The sequence below is a fragment of the Bufo gargarizans genome, chromosome 5 (genome assembly GCF_014858855.1).
Source record: "Bufo gargarizans isolate SCDJY-AF-19 chromosome 5, ASM1485885v1, whole genome shotgun sequence".
Taxonomy (NCBI): domain Eukaryota; kingdom Metazoa; phylum Chordata; class Amphibia; order Anura; family Bufonidae; genus Bufo; species Bufo gargarizans.
In genome coordinates this window covers 472,782,975-472,794,107 of record NC_058084.1, presented here as the reverse complement: position 1 = coordinate 472,794,107, position 11,133 = coordinate 472,782,975, and positions in this window count along the sequence as shown.

The window sequence follows — 11,133 nt, the reverse complement described above, 5'->3', positions numbered from 1 at the left end:
CTCAGCTGAGGACTTTGCCAAATATTTCAAACAAAAGATAGTCCACATCAGAGAAAGCTTTACTACACAGTCCCCACAGACCCTCTACACATCTGCTCGGTCCTCTCCCCCTAAAACTCGCTTCTCCACCATTACAGAAGAAAAACTCTCCACTCTACTCTCCAGATCACATCTCACCACCTGTGCACTTGACCCGATCCCATCCCACCTCATCCCTAACCTCACCCCAGTGTTTATCCCAGCCCTAACTCATCTCTTCAATCTATCACTAAACTCTGGTGTCTTCCCCTCTGCTTTTAAACATGCTACCATTACACCCATCCTCAAAAAGCCTTCACTTGACCCATCTTCCTTGTCCAGTTATCGCCCCATATCACTTCTTCCATATGCCTCAAAGCTACTTGAACAACATGTCCATTCTGAACTGTCCTCCCACCTCTCCTCTTGCTCTCTCTTTGACCGCCTACAATCCGGCTTCCGAACCCACCACTCGACCGAGACTGCCCTTACCAAAGTCACCAATGACCTACTGACAGCCAAAACCAAGAAACAATACTCTGTCCTCCTTCTCCTTGACCTGTCCTCTGCCTTCGACACTGTTGACCACACCCTTCTGTTGCAAACTTTCTCATCTCTTGGCATCACTGACCTGGCCCTCTCCTGGATCACATCATACCTCACAGACCGGACGTTTAGCGTCTCCCACTCCCGCACCACCTCCTCGTCTCATGCCCTCTCTGTTGGTGTCCCGCAAGGCTCTGTCCTAGGACCCCTGCTCTTCTCAATCTACACTTTTGGCCTGGGACAGCTCATAGAGTCCCATGGCTTTCAGTATCACTCCTATGCTGATGACACACAAATCTACCTTTCTGGTCCAGACATCACCACCTTACTATCAAGAATCCCACAATGTCTATCTTCTATATCATCCTTCTTCGCCTCTCGCTTTCTTAAACTTAACATGGATAAGACAGAATTCATAATCTTTCCCCCATCCTGCTCAACCCCCCCAACAGACCTATCTATCACTATCAATGGCTGCACACTCTCCCCAGTCAACAAAGCCCGCTGCCTTGGAGTGACCTTAGATTCTGCCCTTTCCTTCCGACCGTACATCCAAGCCCTTTCCACCACCTGCCGCCTCCAACTCAAAAACATCTCCCGCATCCGTGCTTTCCTTAACTTTGAATCTGCGAAAATGCTCGTACATGCCCTCATTATCTCCCGCCTAGACTACTGCAACACTCTCCTCTGTGGCCTTCCATCTAGCACCCTCGCACCCCTCCAATCTATCCTCAACTCCGCTGCCCGACTAATCCACCTCTCACCTTATTACTCCTCTGCCTCTCCCCTCTGCCAATCCCTTCACTGGCTCCCCATTGCCCAACGAATCCACTTCAAAGTACGGACAAACACATACAAGGCCGTCCATAACCTGTCCCCTCCCTACATCTCTGAGCTACTTTCCCGATACATCCCCACACGCACTCTCCGATCCTCACAAGACCTCCTTCTCTCCTCTCCTCTTATCGCCTCTTCCCACAATCGACTCCAAGATTTCTCCCGTGCATCCCCCATACTCTGGAACTCGCTACCCCAACATATCAGACTCTCACCTACAGTGGAATCCTTCAAAAGAAACCTGAAAACCCACCTCTTCAGACAAGCCTACAACCAATGACCCTGCTGCCGCCATGACCAACCCAACCCGCACCTACTGTGTCCTTCTCCCATACCATGTAGATTGTAAGCCCTCACGGGCAGGGCCCTCTCTCCTTCTGTACCAGTTTGTAACTCATCTTGTTTATGATTAGTACAATTGTCTGTTATGTATGTGCACCGCTTATCATATGTACAGCGCTATGGAATGAATGGCGCTTAAATAATAAATAATAATAATAATAACAATAAGGACTTATGAAAAACATTATGGATCTTCCAAGTCTGAGGAAGATCAAGACGGTAGGCAACAGGATTGATGACAGACAGGATTTTGTAAGGCCCAATAAACCTAGGACCCAACTTCCAGGAGGGAACCTTCAATTTGATATTCTTGGTAGACAACCACACCAGATCACCAACATTCAGGTCCGGACCAAGCACACATCTCTTATCTGCCACACGCTTATATCTCTCACTCATGCTCTTTAGATTATCCTGAATCCCTTGCCAAATAGATGACAAAGACGAGGAGAATCTGTCCTCATCAGGTAAACCAGAAGACCCCTCTCCCGAGAAAGTCCCAAACTGCGGATGAAACCCATATGCACCAAAAAATGGTGACTTATCAGAGGACTCCTGATGACGGTTATTTAAAGCAAACTCAGCAAGGGACAAAAAAGAACACCAATCCTCTTGATTCTCCGCCACAAAACAGCGCAGATATGTCTCCAGATTCTGATTGAAGCGCTCTGTCTGGCCATTCGACTGCGGGTGGAAAGCAGAAGAGAATGACAACCGAACCCCCAAGCGAGAACAGAAAGCCTTCCAGAATCTGGAAACAAACTGCGTGCCCCTATCAGAGACTATGTCTCAAGGAATACCGTGCAATTTGACAATGTGATCAATAAATGCCTGCGCCAGCGTCTTAGCATTGGGCAAACCAGGAAACGGGATGAAATGCACCATTTTGCTAAAACGGTCCACCACAACCAGAATCACAGTCTTCCCCGAGGAACGAGGCAGGTCCGTTATAAAGTCCATGGACAGATGTGTCCAAGGACGGGAAGGAATGGGTAAGGCAAGGAGAAGACCTGATGGCCGTGAATGAGGGACTTTGGCACGAGCGCAAGTCTCGCAGGCTGCCACAAAACCCTCAACCGACATACGAAGCGCAGGCCACCAGAATCTCCGAGCGATGAGATCCAGTGTGGCTCTTGCCCCCGGGTGCCCAGCAAGGACCGTATCGTGGTGTTCCTTAAAAATCTTGTGTCTTAAAGTGAGAGGCACAAACAACCTCCCAGGAGGACAAAGATCAGGAGCCTCTGACTGGGCTGCCTGCACCTCTGCCTCCAATTCAGAAAAAAGAGCAGAGACCACCACACCTTCAGCCAAAATGGGACCCAGGTCTTCAAAATTCCCACCTCCCGGAAAACAACGTGACAGGGCATCTGCCTTCACATTCTTGACTCCAGGGCGGGACGTGACAACAAAATTAAACCTAGAAAAGAACAAAGACCATCTGGCCTGTCTCGGGTTCAGACGCTTGGCTGACTCCAAGTAGGCCAGATTTTTATGGTCAGTAAATACGGTAATAGGGTGTCTGGCTCCCTCTAGCCAATGGCGCCATTCCTCAAAAGCCAACTTGATGGCCAACAATTCCCTATCTCCCACATCGTAATTTCTCTCTGCGGAGGAGAGTTTTTTCGAGAAAAAGGCACACGGTCGCCATTTGGCAGGAGAGGAACCCTGAGACAAGACCACCCCCACACCCACCTCAGAAGCATCAACCTCAACTATGAAGGGTAAAGAAATATCAGGTTGCACCAAGATGGGAGCGGAAGCAAAACTCTCCTTGATATTAGAAAAAGCCATACGTGCCTCTACTGACCAAGAAGAAAAATCTACCCCCTTTCTGGTCATATCAGTGAGAGGTTTAACAATAGAGGAATAATTCAAAATAAACTTCCTGTAATAATTGGCAAAGCCCAAAAAACGCATCAGCGCCTTCTGATTCTCAGGAAGCTCCCACTCAAGCACAGCGCGGACCTTCTCGGGGTCCATGCGAAAACCAGAAGCGGAGAGAAGAAACCCCAGAAATTGAATTTCTGGAACCTTAAACACACATTTTTCCAGTTTCGCATATAATTTATTCTCCCACAGGATGAGCAAGACCTGACGTAAATGTTCCTTATGAGTTTTGAAATCAGGAGAAAAAATCAAAATGTCATATAAATACACTAATACAAATTTTCCCATCAAATGATAAAAAATGCTGTTCACGAAATGCTGAAAAACGGCTGGGGTATTCATCAAACCAAAAGGCATAACCAAATTCTCAAAATGGCCCTCAGGGGTATTGAAAGCCGTCTTCCATTCGTCTCCTTCTCTGACCCTGACCAGGTTGTATGCCCCTCTTAGATCTAATTTGGAAAATACTTTAGCCCCAACAACCTGGTTAAACAGGTCCGGGATCAGAGGAAGCGGATAAGGGTCACGAATAGTGATACTGTTCAGCTCCCTGAAATCCAGACAAGGTCTTAAAGAACCATCTTTTTTCTTAACAAAGAAAAAACCAGCGGCAGCAGGTGACTCCGAGGGTCGTATGTGTCCTTTTCTCAGACTCTCAGAGATATAAGCACGCATAGCGATCCTCTCAGGTTGGGAAAGATTGTATAAACGAGATTTAGGCAGTTTGGCACCTGGGATGAGATTAATAGGGCAATCGTACTCCCTGTGCGGGGGCAAATCCTGAACTCCACTCTCAGAGAAGACATCTGAAAATTCAGAGAGAAAAGATGGTACAGTCTTAGTAGCAACCTCAGAAACAGATGTCGTGAGGCAATTCTCTCTGCAAAAGTCACTCCAACCATTTATTTGCCTTGCTTGCCAATCAATGGTGGGGTTATGTTTAGTGAGCCAGGGTAGCCCCAACACTAGGGGAGTAGGCAAACCGCTAAGGACGAAACATGACACATCCTCAACATGAGCATCACTCACAATTAAACGGATATTGTGAACTATGCCCTTTAATGATTTCTGAGAAAGTGGAGCCGAATCAATAGCAAAAACAGGAATATCCTTTCCCAAAGTGCGCGCCTGGAAACCATGAGTTATTGCAAATTGATTATCAATGAGATTGACAGCTGCTCCACTATCCACAAAAATCTCACAAAAAATGTTCTTGCTCTCTAGTGCCACCCTAGCCGGCAGGAAAAAACGGGAACTACAAGCAAACGGAAAACCTTCAATTTCCGCCTCAACCCTGCCAATAGTAACAGACGGTACATTTTTAAAAGATTTTTTCCTGTTTGTTTCTTTATTACTCCCAGAAAACTGCCTGAATCTCCTAGAGGGACAAACGTTTGCCAAATGATTTATACCTCCACAACAAAAACAAACCCTCCCATGCGAGCTGAATTGTCAGAAGCAATCAACCCCAGCTGCATGGGCTCCTGCTCAGAAGGGGCTGACAGCGACTGAGACCCCTGCGCACAGAATGGGACCGCTGCACTGTCCTGGGACTGAGTATGACAGGAAGGGGACATCTCTCCTCTCTCTCTAAGACGCCTGTCAATACGAACGGCCTGAGACATAGCAGAGTCCAAAGAAATAGGCCTCTCATGAACGGCAAATGCATCTTTCAATCCCTCTGAAAGACCATGGCAAAATTGACTTCGGAGTGCAGCATCATTCCAACCAGTATCAGCTGCCACCTCCGAAATTCTGAGCAGTATATTTCTGCGGATTGTTTACCCTGGCATAATAGACGTAGTCTAGACTCAGCCAGAGCAATACGATCCGGATCATCATATATCTGACCCAGGGCTAAAAAGAATTCATCCACTGAACGGAGAGGCCGTGCCCCCTCCAGCAGCGAAAAGGCCCAAGACTGAGCGTTACCCCTGAGCAGCGATATAATGATCCCCACCTTCCGTTCCTCATCACCAGAGGAATTGGGAAGAAGGCGAAAATGGAGTTTGCAAGCCTCTCTAAAACGCACAAAATTCTCACTACCCCCGGAGAACGTATCCGGGAGCGAGATCTTAGGCTCAGAACAAACTCCATGAACGCAAGCTGAACCGGTCACTTGAAGCTGAGAAAAAGTGTTACGGAGATCAGCTACCTCCAATGAAAGACCCTGGAAGCGTTCAGCCAAAAGTGAAACCGGATCCATGCTTGAGACGGTTTTGGCAGCTTATAATGTCACGGACGGTGTACAGGAAACAAGACAAAGCAACATGCATATATGAGTCACTGGATCCAAAGCTAAGGAACCAAAAGGGAGACCCCTGCACAAGACCTGAGACTTTCCCTGGCTGCTCAGCCTATGCAAAGATCCCAGAGGTGGATGGTTGCATATCCACGTACCTCGACTATATAACCCCTGAACACCCTACAATAGTGAGGGGACACGACCACCGGCTCCCTACACCAGACACGGAGGGAGTCAGGGTCACCTGGGATCCAGCAAACAGAAAATAACAGATAAATGTTCAGCACTTAACTTTGTAGCAGACTGGAAAACAAGATCAGCATGCACACACACTCCAGGAAGTAGTATAAGCCGCCCAGTAATGCATTATGGGGAGGAATTTAAAGGGAAGCAATCAGTCCAAATACATGACAGCTGAGAGAGGCTAACGAGATGAGGAACTGAACATCACAAAGAAACTCAAGGAGGAGGTTCTGAAAGGCTTCTGTCATAGCCTCTCAGCTGTCTGGTTGTGACAATAGGGCAAGGAACTCTGGGAAGGCGGGATGGCCCATAATGCCATGCATGCAGCCAATCAGCAGTATGCTAGCCCTGTAATGTCACAGCCCTATAAATACGTCAGCCATCTTGGATTCAGGCATTTTCCAGGGTTCTGAGTGTAGGGACAGACGTGAGAAGGTGCTAGGGACAGCAATAGCGAAAACCTCATTGGGAAAAAAACCCTGAAAAAACGATTTATAAGTGCAGGGAAAGGATAGGGAGGAATCATTTCACAGCATCTTAGTGCAGGGAGAAATGTCAGAAGACACTAGGGACAGTGCTAGAAAAGTGATTTACGAATGCAGGAAAGATTATTTGGGGATCCAAATAACCATTATACAGCTCTGTCATTCCAGCACTTTGTTCTTGTTATTGGGGTGCAAGTGCTATGTTGAAAAGCCTTTAATGGGCTGTTTTAGTACAAAAAGAAAAATATATATGCACTTTACTGTTGCAGTTATTTGTGGTTAAATAGTTTAGTGGCCTATTTCAGTACAGAAAGAAAAATATATACACATTTTACTTCTGCAGTTATATGTGTTGAAAGCGTTTAGTGGCCTATTTCAGTGCAAAAAGAAAAATATATACGCACTTCACTGTTGCAGTTATTTGTGGCAAAAGCGTTTAGTGGTCTATTTAGTTAAAAAGCCTGTTGTGCAGTGGCGTTGCTAGCTCAAAACATTCGGGGCCTGGGCTCCTGATGTTTTCTCCCAGGCACGAATATACTGCCTGCGTTTTAGATATAACTGTATTGTCATCCTCAGGACAGAAATACAATTTAATCTAATGCACAACAAGAGCTGGAGGACCTGTGATGACATCACAGGCCATGTGATCAGTTCTAAATGCAGTAGCTGTAAAGGACCTGGGATGATTTTACCATCATGTGACCAGTGCAGGAGAGGACAGCTCAGCAGTAAAGATAAGTCCTAGGAAGAGGCTGAGGTGAGGTCTGCTACATGAGGAGAGGTAAGTGAAGATTACTCAGTGTGAGAGCAGAGCACTGTTGGGAGTTGTAGTTATTTAACTGGGACTGTATGTTAGGGCTGAAGGGAGGGAAGTTTTTTTACATGGGACAGTGAGGTGGAGTGATGTTAATTACATGGGACTGAAATGTGGAAGTGGCTGGGGTAGGGTGATGTTATTTACATGGGACTGCGTGTTAAAGGCAGCTGTGGGAGGGAGTGATATTATTTACATGGGATTGAATGTTAAGGGGTAATGTTATTTACATGGGACTATATGTTGGAGGTGGCTGTGTAGGGGGTGATTTTATTTACATGGGACTGTATGTTGAAGGTGTCTGGGGGACGGAGTGATGTTATTTATATTGGACAATATATTTAGGAGGTGATGTTATTTACATGGGGCTGTATGTTAAAGGCGGGCTGGGGAGGGGGTGATGTTATTTACATAGGACTCTATATTGGAAGGGGCAGGAGAGATGGTGTGATGTTATTTACATGGGACTGTACATTGGAGGGGGCTGAAGAGATGGTGTGATGGTATTTATATGGGAATCTATGGCGGAGGGAGGGAAATAGTGTTATTTACATGGGACTAAGCGCTGGTTAGACAGGGAGGCGTTGTGTAGAGAGTGTTCACTGGCTACTGTGCGTGACCCTGCACTGTGGATTAACAGTGCTGGCACTAGAAACAATCTGCAGTGGCTGCTAAGGGAAAGCAGCACAGCAGAGTAGGGAAGCAGGGTAGATATTAGAACCTCCAGCCTACCCTATGGCGCTAATATATTAAAATGCAGTTCACGACTTATACTGCAGACATAGCTGAAAATTTTAAGAGTGAGTCCAGTGTAGTGTTTTATATATATTAATAATAAACGTTATGTTTTAGATTAGATTATAATCACACGTGTCAACCTAGAGACAACTATTGGTCTCACTGACCATTTGCAAATAAAAAAGTAATACTGTGTCTCAACACGTTGTGAAGGGTCAGCTCAATATCAATAGTATTACTAATGAGGGCACTCTTGTGGAGCATTATCACTGTTGGGTCCAGTAGGGGGCAGTATTACTAATGGGGGCATTCTAGAAGGGAATTACTATTGGTGGGACTATGAGGAGCACTTTTACTATGGGGAAGATTATCTGTATGGCACTCATTTTTCTTCACTATAGTATTTGGGCTTACAGAAAAGTGAGGAAGCTAAGATGTCCGTGTGTCACACCCCACAGAGACGAGGCGGCTGAGAGAAGTTTTCAGGACTGAAAGGAGAAGACGATGACAGAGAAGATCTACATCAGAGGAGACGTCACCTGGGAGGCCCTGGATGTGAGAGGTATGTGCTGCTGTATAGCAAGTACAGCAAAATGTCTTCAGTGCTAGTGTTTGCTTGGAGGGTGGAGGGGAGGTTGTAATGCAGTTGTTCAACTTAGAGAATTGGGCCATATGCATTGGTGCTTGGGCCCCAGATCTTTTGAGACCCTAGCAACACCCCTGCTGTTGTGTTAAAGTACTGTAAAACAAAATTGCCATTCTGCAGTGCTGTGATATATTCTGAAGCCATGTTTTCAGTGTAATACAAATATATTTGCCGTCCAGCGTTGCATATATCTGTTGAAAAGCTTGTTGTGTAAAAGTAGAACACAATTTGGGCCTAATTGACGTTCTGCAGTGCTATAGATATATTGTGAAGCCCTGTTTTCAGTGTATTACTGGCTAAATAAAAATATAGTCGCCATCCAGCGTTGCATATATCTGTTGAAAAGCCTGTTGTGTTAAAGTAATACAAAACTTGGGGCGAATAGCCGCTCAGCGGTGCAGCGATATATTTGGAAGCCCAGTTTGCCGTGTATTAGTGGAAGAAAAAAAATTATATTTGCCGTTCGTCGTTGCATTTATCTGTTGATAAGCCTAGTGTAGTGTAAAAGTTGAAAAAATGTAGGCCTATTTGCTGTTCAGCGGTGCAGTTCTATGTGGTAAAGGCCTTTTTGCAGTGAAATTTTTTCTGTGCGGCTGGCTTTTTTTGGGGGAGAAATTTCATGGGTGAGTGTACACCTGCTTTTGCTGTATGGACCGTATTACGGAGTGGTGAAATTTGTTATATGAAACTGGGTTTTTTCTGCAAATTTATGGGTGATTTTATACCTCCTTTTGCGGTACGGGCCTAATTACGTAGTGGTGAGATTTGTAATATGAAACAGGCTTTTTTGGGGGGAAAATTCATGGGTGACTGTACAGCTCCCTTTTGCTGTATGGACTGAATTACGTAGTAGTGAAATTTGTTATATGAAACTGGCTTTTCATCAAATTTATGGGTGATTGTACACCTCCTTTTGCAGTATGGGCCGAAATAAGTAGTGGTGAAATTCTTACCGTGACACTGGCCTTTTTCGGAAAATGTATGGGCGATTGTTCTCCTCCTTTTGCGGTACGGACCAAATTACTTAGTGGTGAAATTCTTTATGTGACATGACTTGATGAACTTTGAGACTCTTCTGGTCTCCAAGCAATCTTTAAGCTTTGTCTTCTCATTGTCTGTAGCTACTCCAGGCCTGCTAATGCCAGGCAGGTTCCCTAAGAAGAATCTGGCTCGATGAGCAGCCGATACCAGACTTGCACCAAACTTGACAGGATTCATCTCCAGGTATAGAGAAATAGTTTTTTAGAATGCTTTCGCCATCGCAACCACGTCGTCGAATAAACAGAAGACTGGCCGATTCTCTCCTGTCTTAGGCAACACTTTATTGAGTAATCGTGGAAAGTCCAAAAACTGTTGTCCACTAACCCCATAAAAGGCCTTTCCGGTGCGGGTTAACCACAGAATATAGCGCTATATATTTGTTTTTAGAATATTCAGAGGACTTCAGAGGAATCATGACTTCAGATGGAAAAAAAAATTACATATATTCGAAAGACGAATATATAGCACTGTATTCGAAATTTTCGCAAATTCTTGACATTGCGATATTCAAGATAAAAATTCGCTTTTCAAGTATTTGCGCTCAACACTAGTCATTACAAGGACTGCCGCCAATTATCAGATCGAGTTATCCCCATTCTTCAATCTGTTTCCTGGTTATATTCTGTATGTCGCCCACATATACAATCTCCCCTGGATGGAATACCCATCCTATCGTGTTGGCATCCTCACACACCTCTGATGCCATATATTTTTCAACGTTGATTCTAAGCTTTTTCCATGATGACTGGGAACTCGTGATGTTTTCCCTGACTAAGAGACCAGGGAGTTCTAGGGTTTGAATCTTGACGAACTTCGCGACTCTTCTGGACTCCAAGCAATCTTCAAGCTTTGTCTTATCATTGTCTGTAGCTACTAGAGGCCTGTTCATGCCAGGCAGGTTCCCCCAGAAGTATCTGGCTTGATGAGCAGCTGATACTGCACTTGTATCAATCTTGACAGGATTCGTCTCCAGGTGGAGAGAAATTGTTTTTAGATTGCTTTCTACATCGCAACCACATAGTCGAATAAACAGAAGACTGGCCGATTCTCTCCTGTCTTAGGCCTTGTGGTCTCTTAATGCTGCTGCCACTTTACCACTCTGTGGTCTCCTCATGCTGCTGTCACATCACTACTCTGGTCCCCTCATGCTGCTGCTACCTCAACACTCTGTCATTGGGCCACTCTGTGGACTTCCAATGCTGTTCCCATCCTCTCTACTTCATGACTAGGCCACTATTTAGCCTTTTTAGCCTGGTTGACATCATCATTTATTTGACTGTTCTTCTGATCT